The 18,633-nt window shown below is 31.1% G+C and overlaps 1 protein-coding gene across 5 annotated transcripts in view; it reads right to left on the minus strand.

Annotated features, from left to right (window-relative positions):
- Window positions 1–5,747, minus strand: part of LOC105220955 (myeloid zinc finger 1) — an 87,513-nt gene extending 81,766 nt beyond the window's left edge. For 4 of the 5 annotated variants that reach the window (XM_054230281.1, XM_054230280.1, XM_054230279.1 and 1 more), the window contains exon 1: window positions 5,523–5,746. The gene's annotated coding sequence lies outside the window, so the exon portion shown is untranslated. Of the gene's footprint in view, window positions 1–5,522 lie in introns of all 5 variants that reach the window. The other variant, XM_054230282.1, reaches the window with a different exon arrangement.
- Window positions 5,748–18,633: the final 12,886 nt, after the last annotated feature.

Raw genomic sequence — 18,633 nt, forward strand, 5'->3', positions numbered from 1 at the left:
GCTTCCTCTTGATTCTGCAAATCCAACTGATAGGATCTGACTTCTTTGAAGGCTTTTATAACAAATATCGACTAAAAATCGGTTATACTAGATTACTTTGGAGTTTATATATATTATATATATATTCATAATAAATATCTCTCTATTTCTTTTTCTATAATATATGGCCCCTAAAGAAGACACTACAGCCTTTCGTGACATAAACAAGAATTTCTGCGTTAAAACTTTATCCATTTCATGAGTGCACAGCAATTTCAAGTAATTGCTGATAAATAATACTAAGAATTTTAAAAGTAATAATAAACAACAAAAAATAGCAACAAAAAGCAAAAAAGAATAAATAAAATTCTGCAATAAAATGCATTTTTATAGTGCTTTGCACTGCGGCGCCGTAAACCAAGAATATTGCGCTTCGGCCCAAAAAACCACGTGAAAATTAAGTTTTATCGTCGAAATGCACAAACAACAACATTTCGTTATGTTTTCCACGAAAACCTAGCACACTACAACAAAAACAAAAACGACTAAATACAAATACAAAATACCAAAAATACTAAAGAAAAGAAAACATTTCGAGTCAGCGGAAACGGAAAACGGAAAACGTATAAAAGCCGCGACGATTGAACGCGATGAGAAACGCAACAACAACACAATAAATTCAGCGAAAATGCTCGAGGTGGCGCGGTGTCGGTGCTTAGTGGGCCACAATTGATTTAGTAGTGGCGGTAGAGTGACATTTGGGGGGTGCGTCATGCACCCCTGTGGGGTGTGCTTTCGCTAGGCAGACTATATTGTAGGTGCCTGTCTACACAGTTCGTGTTTGGCTTAGAGCGCTTAGGTGGCATGTGAAATGTGAATGAATACGCGCTCGATTGCCGAACAAATGAATGGGTACAACAGTAAGAGCAAATAGAATTTCAAGTTCAAAATGCCGCTGTGTTGACTTTATTGTCAGTCGTTAGGGGGGGATAACGGTATGTGTTAGATGGGGTTGATGCGTGCAAATAGATTTAGAAATAGAAATAGAAGAGCAGTGAAAACAAAATGATAACGAGAATCGTATGTTTGAAGAGGTGATTCTACATGCATTCCGAGTTTCAAGAGTTACCATACAAACTTTTCATGAATTAGAGTGTTTGAAAATTATTGAAAGGAGAGAATTTAAGTTCATGTTTTATTAAAGAAAAAGTAACTTTTCTTTATTTCTGAAAATATCTTCATTATTATATTTTTTTATTTCTTATATTCATTATCGAGCCCAAATTTATTATCAACTTCTAATTACCCACTATTTGAAAAATTATGTAGAAATTTAAAAAAACCATAAAAAATATTGGATTTTTTCAAATACGTTTTGTAAATGTTCTATAATTTTTTTTTTCGTTTTAGACTATATTAATAAATTTTGAAATATTTATAATAATTATTTTTTTATTTAACAACTTAATTTCTTAGCAAAAGCTTGGCAAAAAAATTAAAAAACAAATAATTAAAAATTTCGAAAATGTTATTTTTGAAATATTTTCAATTCAAATTTTGCGAATATTTTTTCTTCATAGAATATGCTATTTTTTGCAAAGCCTTGTTAATTTTCGCTGAGTTTAAAATAGTTTCAAAACTTTAAAGAAATAAAAAAACTTGCGAAGAGCTATTTTTGAGCTATTTTTTTCACTCAAAATAGTACTGAAAATTATTTTAAATTTATTATATATTTTTGTAAATAAATATAGTGTTTAAACAAAAATATGATTTTTTAAATATTAAATATACGAGGTACGTTCAAAAAATAACGGGAATTGTAAAATTTCACGGATTTTGAGATGCAAATTTTCCAAATATTTTTTAACTACCATTTTATTTTCAATAAAGCGCAAATTTTAAAGAAAATAGTCTCCGAGTTATAAATTTTTTGTACAAAAAAATAATTTTTTTTGTTTTAATATTAACTTTTAATAATTTAAGAAATCTACCGATAAGAAAAACGAAGGAAAAATTCAATATACTCGTATGCAAAAAAATTTTATTTTTTTTTTATATTTCTTTTTTTCTCCTCAAATTTGCTAATCTTTATTGAATAATTATATAAACAAACTTTCAAAAATATGCAAATTAATTCAACCCCAGAAACAATGAAATCACTAACAAATTCCCACGAAGGCAAATGTGGAAAACCACACAGCCATTAAGTACATAATATACTCAACTGCAGTGGCATCAACTGATTTATTAGCATCTTTCATTCTATGCAGCTTCTAAACACTGCACTTTGCACCAAACACACACACGCACACACACATACATTTAATCTAACACACATGATTTTCCTTTTCTAAGCTTTCGCCTTCAGTTTGTCTATTTTTTTTTTTTGCCAAAAATCTACATTTTCCCAAACGTAAACTTCCGTTCATTCACAGGCGCACACCTAGTAACATAAACACACAAGCAGAGAGAATATATGCACACATTTGGCGTTTTGGCGTTTTGCATATTCCAACCATTTGCCAAACTGCAAAAACAATAGCAAAGGAGTGTGCGTTCTAAGTTCTAATCACGCGCGTAGCTCCACCACCAACCACCACCATCGCCACCGCAACAAAAGTGCGACTTTGGTTTGTGCCGCCGCCAGCCTTAGTTTTCGCGATTTGTGTGTGCCGACGTGTGTTTCTATGGCTGTCTAAGTCATTGTGGAAAATAGTATATTATTTTACTATTTTTTTTTGTAGCGTTAAGCATTGCGACGCGCGCATTGTGCCGGTAACGAAAGTGTGGAAGATTGCGCGAGAAATTGAAAACATTTTGCGTGTAATTTTTTCTATGTGGAATTCGGTTTGGGTTTAATTGAACACTTTTTCTGGCTATTTGTTTTTATTTTATTTTTTATTTTTTTATATGTTTTTATTTCGGAATTGTTTTTGTTTGAAATGAATATGGAAAACATTATAATTATTATATATTTATTGCAAGTCTTATTAACAAATTTATGATTTTAATTTAAAGTATTTTATATTTTTACTTTTAAAACACTCTTTCAAATAAAGTCAGTTTAATCATATTTATTTCAATCTGTCTTATTTCTTTATAATTTTTTTTAAAAAAAGAAGAAAAAAAATTATAATTTTTATTAAAGATAGATAGAAAGATAGATAGCAATACTAATATTTTTGGACTATTTTAATATTTACATAAAATTTAATCACAAAATATATTATAAAAAAATATATTACATTTAATCTTAAAGTGTTAAGAACAGACAATTTTTTTAGAGTATTCAAAATAGTCAAATTTTAGACAATATATTAATTCTTTTAAAATTATTATAATATGGTTTTTATTATTTTAAAGGTGCATGTTGAAATTAAAATTTATAAAAATCAATCCAGATGCAAGGAAAAAAGTGGAATCAATAATTCAATTTTTTTTTTATAATTAGTATTTTTACTATTATTTTTTCTTAAAGAAATTTGTAATATTTTTTCTTTAAGATAGCGGAATTAATTTATTTTAATTTATTAATTTTTTCGTTTTGTGATTTTTTTAAAGATAGCGGATGTTATTTAGTTTATTTTTTTGATTATTTTAATTATTGCGAAGGACAATTATATTTCTATTAAATTTTAATATTAATTAGTATTTTTTACATAAAATTGGATTTGATAATTTAAAAAATATATTTAATGTTCAAGTAATCAATAATTTCTTTTTAGGAATTTCAATAGAATATTATATTTTATATGAAAATTAGTTATTTTAATGTTTTATGAACTGAATAATGAATTTTATAAGCTCGTTATTAAAATAAATTTTCGACAAAAAAATATAAATTAAAAAAATATTTAATTTAAAGTTTTAACTTGGTAAATTAAAAAATTTTATGTAAAAAATAATAATTTTTCACAAAAACCATATTCTTGAAAAACTTTAAAAAGTGTAATTTTTTTGTAAAAATTATTATTATTATTATTTTTATTTAAAAAAAAAATAATTCAAAAAATTAAGTTCATGAAAAATTTGAAAAAGTGTAATTTTTTTTATTTTTTTTATTATTTTTTATTAAATAATATTATTCTGTTTAAATTTTATCTATTTCCATTTCCATTCAATTATATTCTATAAATACAATGAATTATTTATTATATTATTTTTTTGTTACAATTATGACCATTTTTTGTTGAAAATATCACACACACAATTTTCAAAAAAATAAGCACTTTTTTACTTCTTTTCTTTTATTAATTATTTTATTTTTTTTTGTAATATTTTTTTATATAATTATCAGTTTTTGTTTTCATATTTTTTCTCTACAATTTGTGTTTCATTAGGAAAATCTTTAACGTTTTTAATGTATTATTTCCTTTTTTTGGGGTTCATAGTATTATATTTTTGTAAAATTCAATATATTTTTTTATAATATCAATTATTGGTTTTAATTAAAAATATCATGTAATTTTTTTAACATTTATATAAATTTTATGAAATTACTGATTATTTTTAATAAATTCCGGTTAAGTGCTTTCATTTTACTAAATATTACTAAGTCTATTACTTTCTATGATTTTTTCCATCTTTTATTAAAAAAAAATATAATTATTTTATAAATGAAACTCTTTAAATTATATTTTATAATTATGAATTAAATTTTTAAAATTATTTTTTTCGCGGTATTTAAATTTGTATAACTATTTAGTTTACAATAGTCTTACATTTTTTTTATTTTTAATAATTAAAATTTATAAATCTTTTATAATTTGTTAATTTTAATTTTTAAATTTTTTTAAATCAAAATTTTTATATTTTTTATAATTAAAATTTTTATATCTTCTATAATTTTTTAATTTTAATTTTTATATTTTCTTAATTAAAATTTTTTATATTTAAGCTCAAAATTTTTAATATTAAAAAATTGATTTTTATAATATATTTTAAATCATTAATATTAAATCAAAATTTAAAATATTAAAAATATTTAAAAAATTCAAAAATATTTAAGTACACACTATTTAATATAAAAAAAATGTTATTTTTATTTCAAATCATTAATATTAAAAAAAAAAACAAGTTAAGAATTACAATTGTCTTCTATTACACAAAAGTTAAAGTTAAAATTTAAGTTATTCACAACATTTAATGAAATATTTTCAATTTATATTAATTATTTTTATATTAATTATATTATCTTATTTAGTTGAATTTTTTTTTGCATATTATAGTCCTTCCATTTCAGTTATTTCATTAATTCATTTCAATTTCACTTATTTACTTAAATTCATTGTAATCACACATTTCATTGAATACGAAATATCCAATCAATTAGCGGCAAGTACCGATTCACACTTGTTTAGTTAATCATTTTCTAGACCGCACTTTGCGTTTTCAATTTCTTATCACTTCCACACTTTCGTTCGTTCACATTTTTCGATTTCTCATATATATATTATATATATTTTGTGTTGTGTATGTGTTTTGTTTTTGCTTTTGATTTTCCCACGAACACAAAACACAAATTTGAAAATTTCTAAGTTCACCGAAAATTGTCTCGCATTCTACTCCGGACCAAACCAAAAGTCAGTACAAAAGTCGAGATACTGCCTGCCGGTTAACGCGAGCAACGCAAAGAAACGCGCCAAGGAAGAATCGTGCCGACTGCAACAACAAATCGCACAAACACAACACCGCCATCATCGTAATCGTCGTCGTCGTTGTCGTGAAAATATCGGATTTTTTGTGGCTTTTTTGGCAAAGTCAAAAAATAAGTGAAAATAAATTCACCATAAGAAGAACGGAAAAAAAATAGCATGTCTTGTGTATGCTTTTGTAGTGTATCTTTTCTTGAGAGATGGAAAATATAAAAATTTTTGCGCGAAGAAGCGCGCCCAACGAAACGCACCGAAAACGGCCAAAAAGATGAATATGTGCAAAAATCTTTTGCATACACTCAAGAACCCGCAACGACTACGGCGGCCACAACGTCGACGAACAGCGAACGGCTCGCCGGCAGACAGAAATTGGACGCTTACTTGCTGGCAGCGGCAGACATGCGACGGTTGGCGCAAACGCAGCACGCCGAGCACCACACACTTACAAGTGGCAACAACAGCACACCGAACACACAAAACAACAAAGACGTGCGCTCAGCGCTGGTTGGGGCACAAAAAAGCGCTGAAGAAAAAACGCCAGCAAAAAAGAAAAAGAAAACTCCAGCGCAATTCGCATACACGAAAACGGACGTCGCTGCAAAAAGTACTCGTACGAGCAACTGGGCAATAGCAAGCGCGGCAAGGCAAGTCAGGCAAGCGAGAAGGCAGCAAAAAAACTGCGAGCAACAAAAAGACGACGCAGTCGATGATGACGACGGCAACAGCGACAACGACGACAGAGACAACAGCGACAGCGAACGATGGTGCTGGTGCTGGTGTTGATGACGACCACAACGACGACAGCGGCACAGCAGCAGCAGCAACGAAAAAGCGACGGGCAAAGGCAACGAAACCAACACGACCAAGAGCAAAAATACATGAGCGCAACAACAACAACAAACATTTGTAGAAAAAGCATGAAGTTAACATTGTCGGTAGGTACAATGGGGAGACTCCAACCATGGCAGCGGCGCTGGTGCGGCAAAGCAATATTGTGCAATGTTGTGGAGCGACTATGGCAGCGGTGCGGTGCAAAAGTAACGACAGCGCCCGAATTTTTGTTCACTTTTGAGTGTGAGTGGTGAGAGCGTGGCGCGCGCTTATATCTCTGGGTATGAGTGTGTGTGTGTGATGGGGGATTGAGCGTTTGTATGCAAAAGAAATTGTTGGATACAAGCGGGTAAGAGCGCTCAGCGGCGCTTTGGACGTATTGGAGATACAAAAAAGATATATAGATATGCGAAGTTGGTGGCTACATATAGAGTTTCGTGTCGTTTTTTGGGATAACCAATTCGTTGTTGTTGCTTTTGTTTTTGTATGACAATTGCTAAGGGACAGTAGCATTTAATATTGTGGAGCGCTGGGTTTTTTTTTATATATAAACTATATCAAAATAGAGCGCTTGAGCTGCATATGTATGCGCGTTGATGTGGCGCGGGCGGTTCTTATGGGTGGCGCTCTAAAGGAAGTAGTTTGAGGTCGAATAGTGGCAGTACTTATGGAGGTAATGTTAGAAATATTGAGCGCGTTGGGCCACAGTAAGTAGGAAAAGCGCGCGGTGTTTACCGCCTACCCAAAGCGGCAAACAAATTCAAGCGCTTGAATTAGTAACTAAACGCGCTAACTAAATTTTATGCCAGAGTTGATGAGATTATTCTTTTTTCAATAAGAAAAGTTACACTTGAAATGCGCGGCAAGTTCTAGGTAAAAATTTTAAGCGCGTTGGGCTACAGTGATTTGGAAAACCGCGCGGCATATGCCGCCTACGAAAAGCGGCCAGCAAATCAAACCCAGCGCTCGAATTAGTAACTCAACGCGCTAACTAAATTTTATGCCAGAGTTGATGAGATTATTTTTTCCAATAAAAAAAGGATCACATAGAACGCGCGCTCAAATTATGGCAAGTTCTAGACACATTATTGTAAGCTTTCATCGGTTGTTCCAAAAAAATAAAAAAAACTCATATTCATAACCATGCCGCTGGCGCCTTGTAAGCATTATTAAAAACAACAACAAAATTTTTTTCTTCTAAGATGAAGCGCCAAGTCACTATCAATCGAAGTAGGCGGGAAGAATCTAAATAATTTCTTCGTTTCTTTTTTGCATACTATCTACGCCGAACCACCAAACCAGCGCGCGCTAGCCACAAGCACCGCGCCGCCGCTTGACCGCAGCAGTATATGAAGGCGGCACAAAAAATATAAAAAAAATATTTCACAGCAAAACTATGCATTAAACGCCTTCATACACCACCAAATAACTAGCGCTTCAATGCCGGCGCTAACTTTGATATGCATTATGAGCTGCAGCAAGTGGAGCGCCCAACCGCGTTAGTGGCGGTGGCAACTACAATTTGGCAATACCGCGTTACTGCGCGCCCTCCAACACTTAATGCAACTACACGCACACCGCAAATGTCAATGCAATAGCGAGCATCGAGCACCGAGCACCGAACGAAGAAAAACAAATCGCACCGAATGCGCGAAAACGCGAACGCGTCAAAAAATTCCCTAAAAAATAAGCAGCCGCCGCAGATACACATATACCAAAAACCAGGCAAGCACAAACGCAAAAACTGGCTAAATGCAAAAGCTAAAAAACCAAAAAACAACAACAGCAACAATGAAAAAATCAAAAAATAAATATATAAAAAAGCACAGTGGCCAGTAAACTATGACGAGAACCGTGTCAGCCCTACCGAACGGATTAAATGTGAACGACGTACTGAAGCTGAACGAGCGCGGCAAAAATCGAAAAACACAGGCAGGCGAGCAGCAGGCAATGGCTAAGCAAAAAAAAAAAACACACACAATACAACAATAAAAATGTGTGATGTGATGTATACAAATACACGAGCGCTGGTGTTGAGTGTGGACACATTAGGGAACGCAGCGGTGCGGCAGCGCGGGGCGCGCGCACGTACAGCGCATGATGGGAAGCGCTAGCGAGACAGTCGGCAGTCGTCAAAGAGCAAAACGAGCAATTTGCTTTTTAAGCTTTGTACAATTCACACACATGCAAAGCTGCTGAAGTGGGATTGCTCCCGAACTCTCCCGGTTGCTCTTCGGCGCGCACACACACAGACACTTACTATGGTAGCGCGCTGTTTTTCTGCTTGCGCTCCATTGCTCCACCAACAGCACACATGACATGCAGACGCTCTCACTTGCAACTGCCGCCCAACGCATATATGCATGCAACACTGACTGCAAGCAACCGCCAATGCAACACACCTACACACGCGCGTGCAGCGCTCACAAATAAAAACAGCAACTACTTGTGTGTGCGTAAAAAAGATACAGAAAAAGCCGAGTCAATAAAGTACACACACACACACACACATGTTAGCGCGTAGAAAAAATGTATCGCGCTCGCCCAGAAAAATGTAAAAATTTCGTTTGCGCTTTGGTATGGGTATGCGCGCTCGCTTTCCCCTTGCGCTGACTGCCGCTCTGCTTTTTATGCGCGCGCGCGTTCCACACGTAAGCTCCCCAATTGCTTTACTTACATTTAATGCGCTCCCGTCACAACCTCCATATCATTTGCTGTTGCTCATTGCAAGCTGCCGGTATATGTATAATCGAAAAAAAAAATGTATTGACTGCTGCATATTCGCTGCAGTGAGCGCATTTACAACGGGGCATGCACTCATTTTCGTTAATTTCTCTCCCGTTCGTGCCCTTAAGCATTTATATTTTTTCGGCTTTATTTGCGAAAAATTTGACTTCGCTGGTGTACAGTGGTATTAGTTTCGATTTAATGAATGAAAAATGAAATTAGAACAATTTTGTAATTAATATGTTTAATAAATATATTTTATAAAAAAATTATAATTTTAATTGTAAAAGTTGAAAATTTTGTAAAATAAAAAAATGTTGTAAGATTTAAAATGAAGACTGAATATATGAACCTAGCTCTTTTTAAATTATTTTTCGAAGTTTTCATATAAATATTTGGATACTTCCGAATTTAGACAACAATCGAGTGTAATTGAAGTTTCTAAGGCTTATAAATGAAATTTGTTTATGAAAAGCTTCGTTAGTCATATACACGGTGTCATGGTGAAAGTTTTTTTTTAAATAATAAAAAAATATTTTCATAAAAATATATTTGAAAATTTTGTTTTTTACATTATTATATTTTATGAAAAACTCCGTTAGTCATATAAATGGCCTTGGCAGAAATTTAAATAAATTAGAGTTCCGTTAGAATGCAGACCTTAAAAAAATATATTTTTTTTTTATATAAATAAAAATATAATATTATATAAATAATAAAAAAAAATATTTTTTTTTAAATATATATATATAATTGAAATTTTTCTTCTTTATTATTCTCTTTCATTATTAGAGTGCAAACCTCAAATTTGTTTTTAACAAAAAACAATATTTTTATAAAAATATATTTTGTTGACTTCATCATTCGTTTAATTGAATATTATTTAAATTGAATTGGGAATATTTTCGGTATTTTATTTTCAGACCCCAGTTCTATTAAAATAAAAATATTGTGAAAAACCCATTCATAGAAAACATATTTTGAATATTTTTTTTTACTTTATCCATATATGAATTGATTATTATTTTCAAACTGCATTGAGAATAATTTAGTAACATTACTCTCAGACCCAAAATGTATAAAAAAAAACTTACAAACAAAAATCTGTTGATAAAAATATATTGTGAATATATTTTTACTTTAACCATATTTTAATTAATAATTGTTTTAAAATTAAATTCAGATATGCAAAATATATATTTTTTATAAAAATATTAAAACTATTTTTTGTTTTTAATTCTATATACTATTCTTTATACCATCTATTAATTGATTATTATTTAAAAATTTAATTAAGGTGGCCTAATAGAAGCTTTTTTGTTTTCAAAAATTAAAAAAAATGTGGCCTCAGTAAGTTTTTTTTTAATTTTCGAGAAAAATCTACAGTTGATTGGTCTTAAGAAATCGGAAATTAAAAAAAAGCTTCGATCAGGCCCAGGATTATTATGTATTCTAAAAGCTAAATAAATTTCATTATAATCGACTGAGCGGTTTTCGACTTACAATTGCCACCAGTTCAAAAATGATAATTTTTAGTAAAACAAATGTAAGGTTTCACACTACATGCCCCCGAGCGCTCTTTGAATCGTCATAATCCAGAAAAAACTTCCGAGTTAGAGAGACTTTCGACTTACGGAAGGTAATTTGTATGAAACTTGACTTCTATTGCCAATTCAAGAGTTTGAGTTATGGAGAACTTCGACTTATAGAAGTTCGAAATATGGAAGTTCAACTATATGGTATCAACCTCAAGAATAGAGAGAATAGTTTGAAGATATTACACTTCACGAAAGTGCAAAAAGAAACTGATTTTTTTTGAAATCCTGACTACCCCTAATCCTTTAAGAACTACTACAGGAATAAATAAAAATATTAAAATAAAAATAAAACATATTCTGATGCCCGGCTTCACAGTCAGTGCTTAGGTTGTGCTTAAGATAAAACAGAAATATTGTGTTTTACAGTTCATACTTAAGTTCTGCTTAAGTACTGAAATGGGAGACTTAAGTATGCTTAAGTAACAGCTGATTTTTGTTTCGAATATTGACTTATTTGTCAAAAAAATAAAATAAAAATTATTTGCTGAAAAAATGTTTGGAATTTCTTGCATTCAATGACGGTTATATGCTTTCCTTCGAGTTGCAATAGGTACCCCCACTCGCTTGCGGCAAAATTCGGTGTCCTTTTATTGTTTCCATCCATTTCCCAGATTCTAAATTTATTCGTCGCAAAGTTATTTTTCATCAACAATTTCAATTTGTCAGATGGTATTTGTAAACAAATGTTTTTCATTGTGCTGCCATATATCATAATAGAATTTTATAGAAAATAAGCATCGACTGTGACACGCAAATGACTACTCAGTCAACAACAATGCTTAGCTAAGATTTTATTTGGGCACAACTTAAGTACGAACTGTGAAACCGGGCATTAGTATTTATTTCTTTACTTTATTAATCTTCCAATTGTTTATTGTTTTAAAAGTGAATGGAGAATAATTTCAGGAACATTATCTTCAGACACCAGATCCCATTAAGTTTTTATTCAATTTAATTATAAAATATGCATCATAACCAACCCAGAGAACTCATCAAATAAAATTTAATAAATTTTTGAGCAATTTTAAACACTGTAGCTGTAGTGTACCAAGTTGAAACTATCGAAAAATTTGGCGGGAGCGCTTTTTAGCTACACAAAGCCATGCTAAACCTTAGCATATACTTGCAATTAAACAATATTCAAACTATTTCACCATTTTAGACTCTAAAAATAAATAAATAATAATGAAATTTTTCTTTTTCACTTTTTACATATACAAAATAATGCGGGATGATAAAAATTTCGGATATACGAGCGCAATAAAACGCCAACAACACCCACATCATACACATGGACACACACAAATACACTCGCAACGCTAAACTGCTGGAGAGGCCGCTTGCTTGCTGCTCAGAGCGACGCGCTGCAGCAGATACTTATAGAAAATTGAACTCTCTTACAACGTGTTAGTGTGCGCGGGGGTTATCTCAAGAGAGAGCGCAAATGTTGGGGCACACAGGTAGACTGCGCGCGGCGTCGCTGCAGCAATAAGTAGACAAGTATATAAACCTTATAGGACTTCTGTGTGTGTGCGTGCATTTACATTTCGTATCAGCATCTGCATATATACTTATATATAAAATAAAAATAAATATATGAATAAATACAAAATCTGCCTGCGTTTCTTATTTCTGCATATGGTTGAAGCGCCTCCTGCATCTGCGCCTATATTTATACAAAAAACACGCCTCTTACTCCCCACACACCAGCAAATCACTCAATACACATGCTATTTATATTATATATATATATAAATATATATATACTTGTATATCTGCCACACTCGCCTCACACTTCCACCTCATTGCAACGCATCAACGCACATTTTGTTGTTGCTGTCGCTTATGCCATTGCGTTTCATTTGTTGCAACGAGCTTTCTGCGTTCACACTTCGTGGCCGAACAGCCGAGTCAATTTTATTTTTGTCACCATAATTAAAATGCGCTGTGTTGTTGTAGGTTGTGTGTATGCTGTTTTTGTCTTACACTTTTTTGCGCTGTACTTCTCTTCTTTACTTTTTTTGTTGTTTTCTTGCAGTTAGCGCCGCACTTAATTTGAGGCCATTGTGCAAAAAGGAAATTGTTCTTAGGTTAGGTTAGAAAAAGTTGGGAGCCTGTGTGCCTTGGTTAGATTAGTGTTGGTTGTGGTAAGAACTGTTAACTTTTTTTTGAGTGGGTGTAATGCGGTTCTTTCTATTTCAGTTGAGCACTTTAAGGATGTGGACCGAAAAGCTGATTTATGGATAAATAAGTAAGGAATCTGATATATTTAAAATATATGTATGGATCTTATAGGACCTTATGTTATGAACTATATTTCTTTGTTGTTTTTCTTGATGTAAAGTCATGAAACATACCTCAAATAATTCTGAGGAATGCTGCCGATTTGATAGTCTTGGAGCAGATGAGAATCAGGGTCCATTTTTTTACGAAGAACTGGTTATCGTGGGAACAGTACTTCTTCAACCAAATTTGGTCTTCTAAAGTAAAATAGTGTGACATTTTATTATGATTAAATCAAGAAAATCTTCAGAAAATAAGATCCAGACGTGCAATCAAGGTCAAAATTTTGTACCTTATATGGTTGGAAAGGAATCAGTTATATATCCAAGATTAAAAGACAACAGAAATTTCTAAAAAAAACAATATGGACACTTAAGAACCCTATAAATTAGGTTAAAAATTTCTTTCTAGCAGGTCTAACCACTTGTGAGTTACCGAATACTTTCTAAGACCAAAGCTTTGGAAATACCCCATTTGACACGAAGCTTAGCCACAGGAAAGGACATAAAAAACCAATGCCGCTAGCCGATTAGGATAAAAGACATCTCAAACCGCGAAAAAACGGGTCCAGAACACCCAATTGCAGGCAGAGAATCGAACAAATGGTCTAAATTATATATATGATATCGAATTTTCGCTCCACAACTGATGATTTCGTATAATATACTATCTAATATGTCTATAAAATAAGTCAACAAGCTGGTCTAAACTGGTATTAATTGATCTAAACACTAATTTGGTAACAAAGCTTCGCGAAACCCCTCTTTTGACAGGGAGCTTAGCCATCGGACAGAACGTCAGTAAGCATTGACGCTAGCCGATGCTGATAAAAGCCATCTAGGACCGTGACAAAGCTTCCAGAATACCCAATTACATGCAGAGAATCGAACAACTGGTCTAAAATATACATATGATATTGAATTTTCGTTCCAGATCAGATCATTTGGTATATAATATAATCTCAAGGTCATAAAAAAACGAAGGCGAAAAGAGCTATTCGATGAAATTTTCAGGAACAAGTAGTAAATTAGATTTCCCAACCTTTGGAGAGTAACGGATCGATTAAGCAACTGGTATAAATGGATAAAACTGGTCTAAAATGGTATAGATGTGTCTAAATTCTTAAGTATACGTTAATTAAGTATGCACCAACTGAACAACCAACTAGTATAAATGAATAAAACTGGTCTAAACCGGTATAAATTGGTATAAACTGGTATAAATTGATCTAAAGTCTAATGTATTTACTCTCTTTGAATGGAATCAAATGTAAATTTTGTTACAAGAGAATAGAACTTTAACCTACCGAGAAGAGAAATGGCGAATCGAAGACTCTCAATATCATGTAAGTCACATTCACCTAAAGCCAAATATGAAGAAATTGAATTTGATTAATATAATAATAGAGAATACGCGTAAATACTTAAGGTGTGCGTCATGCAAATAACAACAAAAGTAAAGTTACTTACAGACAAACATATATGTGTATGAATATCTCTATTCAAATATTTATGCGTAAGACAACAACAACAACAACACAGCAAAAGCTAATCAAAAGCTAAACAACAACGCACAAGCAATAACCATTAGTAGTGGAGGAGGGGTAGAACGTGTCGCGGGAGCAGGCGCCTGACAAAACGGCGGCAAACCGGCGTAGAGGCAACATATTGTGTTGTCTTACATATTTATTTACTTATTAAGCGTTGTGTGTGTGTGTGCCTTATGCGCGCTTTTTCAAAACAACCCAAAGTCACATAACATATGTTCACACACACACACACACCTGTATGTCGATATACATATATGTAAGTGAGATTGTGTAAATTTGTATATAATCTTGTGTGTCGCCGCGTTACCGGCAAAATACCCGGCATATTCATATGTTTATACAGTTTAGTAAGTAAATACTGACCTTTTCTAATAATTCACAGCGAAGGCATACACGAAGAAAATCGTCGTAGTCGTCGTCATACGCCACTTGTGTTGTTTTTGTTGTCGCCGCAGCACAACAAGCGAAAGTCGCAACAAAAAGACACAAATAATGAAAATGGCAGGGCAATCATCTGATGTGTATGGAAGTATGTAGAAGTAGGCGTGGAACTAACTAAAGTGAAATGTGTAGAAGGCGAAGAAGGCAGGCATATATACATATATACATGTTTATATATATATATGTATGTATATATGTTAATATCTCTATGAGTTACTTGTGCTGGCATGTGTGTGTGTGTTTGAATGAATAATTATGTATTCGCTAATAAAAATTTCAAAAGTGATTTGTAAGAGCACAAAAAACCCAAACAATTGAAACTTTTTGTTGTTTTAGTTAATTTTTTTTCAATAAAACTTGCTTTACATTTTTTTCAAATTTTATTTTATTTTTGTTTTATATTAATTTCTTTTAAATTATTTTTTCTTTAATAAATTTTTTTTATTTATTTTTTTGATCTTTAAAATTTATAATATAATTTTTTTTTTACTTTGTTTATTAGCTTTTTTTGTTCTATAAAATTTACAATTTTTAAAATTTATTTTAATTATTTTTTTTTATTTATTTTTTGTTTAATAAATATTTTTTAGTTTTATTTTAATTTTGATATTTTATTTTATTTGATTTTATTGTATTTTATTTTATTTTATTTTATTTTATTTTTTTTTTTTTTTTATTATTTTATTTTATTTTATTTTTATTTTATTTTATTTTATTTTATATTATTTTATTTTATTTTATTTTATTTTATTTTATTTTACTTTATTTTATTTTATTTTATTTTATTTCATTTCATTTCATTTCATTTCATTTCATTTTATTTTATTTTATTTTATTTTATTTTATTTTATTTTATTTTATTTTATTCTATTTTATTTTATTTTATTTTATTTTATTTTATTTTATTTTATTTTATTCTATTTTATTTTATTTTATTTTATTCTATTTTATTCTATTTTATTTTATTTTATTTTATTTTATTTTATTCTATTTTATTTTATTTTATTTTATTTTATTTTATTTTATTTTATTTTATTTTATTTTATTTTATTTTTTTATTTTATTTTATTTTATTTTATATTTATTGTTTTGCTCAATAAAATTTATTTATTTTTTTATTTTTTTAGCTTTTTTTTAATTTTAAAAAACTTTTTTTTATTTCAAAAATGTTTTTATAATTCGCTCTCTACCCTCATAAGTCCCTCAAATATACATATATGCATTTAAAACAATTTAAATTTGCTTACAATTACTAATTCATTTCATATGTTTTCGTATTCTTATTTCATCTTCTACTAGTTATCACAATTTTGCTTATACGAGTATATACGATATATGTATATCAGTATTCCACAAGTATTGAGTGCCTCTTTGTTTGTTCGTTTTGGAAATGTTTGTCATCTCTACTGACTCTAAGCAAGCCGCGCTATATGTATGTACCTCCACCAGCGACAATTTTGCCGGTAAAAATAGCAAATATAGAAGCGTTTGCTGGGTGAATGCGCGCGGTATTTAGACGAGACGTCAAAATGCCGGCATACACGGATTCAGCTAGGCATATAGACTACTGGTATGTTAGAATGCATATAGGCCTAGGATGTTTAGTATATGTGGATATTAGAGAAAATGGTATGATTTTTTAGAGGTTATATGAAATTTTAGAAACTAATAAAATTTATTTTATAATTCAGAAAAATCAAAAAAAAAATTATAAAAAAAAAGTAAAAAAAGTCAGAAAAATTCAAAAAAAAAAAAATATTTAAAAATATTGGAAAAATTCAAAAAAAAAAATTAAAAAAAAAAATATTTAAAAATATCAGAAAAATTAAAAAAATAATAATAGAAAAATTTGAATATTGTAGAAAAAATATTTTTAGTAAAAGCCACTGGTCTATAAAATGATAAAAAACTTTTAGGCTAAAGCGCAGTTTTCACTTCAGGACCTATCCTTCAACTGATGTGGAGCTCTTTGAAAGCAAAAATCTTTTAGAACTTCAAAATTTTGAACATTCATTAGAAATCACTTCACCTGGTAACAACAAAATATACATACATATACATATACTGAGCAAATATATATATATGAATAAATTCTATTCAACATTTCTAGTATCTCCAAATGGTGCCTGACTCCACCAAGTTTGCCGCCTTTCGCTTTGCCGCCACTTCACTTCGCTTCGACAATGTTTGGCGCTTTTTTTGTTCGGAGTGATGATGCTATATGCGAGCAAATCATGAGACAAAGCACACAAAAAAATTCGAACCAGCAAAAAGTTGTGAAGTTAGCAAAAACGCAAAAAAACACTGCAAAAAACGACAAATTTAAAGTCTTTTGTTGTGCCATTAACCCGCTCCACTCACTGTTGGCGGCTGCGAAAGCCACGCGGCAAAAACCGAGCCGAAAAACATTGCCAAAATGTTTGCGAATTTCAGTTTTTGCACGGCAAAGAAAAATTAGTTCACTTTTCGGCAATTGCTAAAATTGTTGTTGTTATTGTTGTTGGCAGACAACTTTGTATGCTAGAGAGCACAGCACTTGTGTGTCTGTATGTATGTGCATATATATTATTACAGTTTTTATTGCGCTGGCGTTTTGCAACAAATTTGCGATAATAGTGGGCGGGAGAGGCGAAAGCAATACACTGGAGACATAAAAAAAACCAAAAAAAAATATAATAAAAAGCAACAACAATAGAAAAAGCAAAAAACGTACCTATCAAACAAAAATCGAAGAAATATCCGCAAAAAAAAGAACACAAACGCGCTACATATATAAAACAAAATTGATTAAGCGATGCGGGTAGTATTTTTCCATTATACACGAACTACAACAAATACACACACACGCCAACAGCGCTTTGTGCCATACACACGCACACATATGTACATACTCGTTTGTAGTTGTGCACAATCGCTTTAAGCTTGTGTGGAGCGCGTTAAATAAGTGCTTTTTATGCGCTTGTATTTACACACATTTAATTTTTATTCTACATATACTCGTACTAATAAAATTTGTATTGCTTCGTGTATACATTTGTATTGGGTTCGCGCTCTAAACAATGCTCAAGTGCCAAACACAGTAGTATACGAAAAAAATACAAAGTACGAAGCGCTCAAAGAGACGTACAAAAATTTGCGAGTTTAAAAGTTTGCTCGCACTCCCACAGACCCGAACATACACTCGCATTCATATATACAGTTGAGCAGAAGACATTCTAAAATATCATATAGATTCGATAGATATTAAATTTCGGAGCTATTCCCGCAAGAAATATAAAATCGTATTGTTTAACATATAGTTTCCACCTTTCATTCACTGAAAAACGTAGGGCCTTCCTAGTCTACTGAAACTCTTAACAATATATTGGTCCAAACTCATCGAGCAAAATTCTTTCTTACAACGGTTTTCGAACCAAGTGCATATGTAGAATTTACAATAATTATTGATTTAGCACTTCTTTTAATACCAATTGAGACATATTTTTGGTTCAAAACAATAAAAAAACCATCGAGGTAGTGGAAGGATTGCTAAGAGAGGCATAAAAAAGAAAGCGTGATCGGCGTAGATAAA

The sequence above is a fragment of the Zeugodacus cucurbitae genome, chromosome 4 (genome assembly GCF_028554725.1).
Source record: "Zeugodacus cucurbitae isolate PBARC_wt_2022May chromosome 4, idZeuCucr1.2, whole genome shotgun sequence".
In the NCBI taxonomy this organism is placed as follows: domain Eukaryota; kingdom Metazoa; phylum Arthropoda; class Insecta; order Diptera; family Tephritidae; genus Zeugodacus; species Zeugodacus cucurbitae.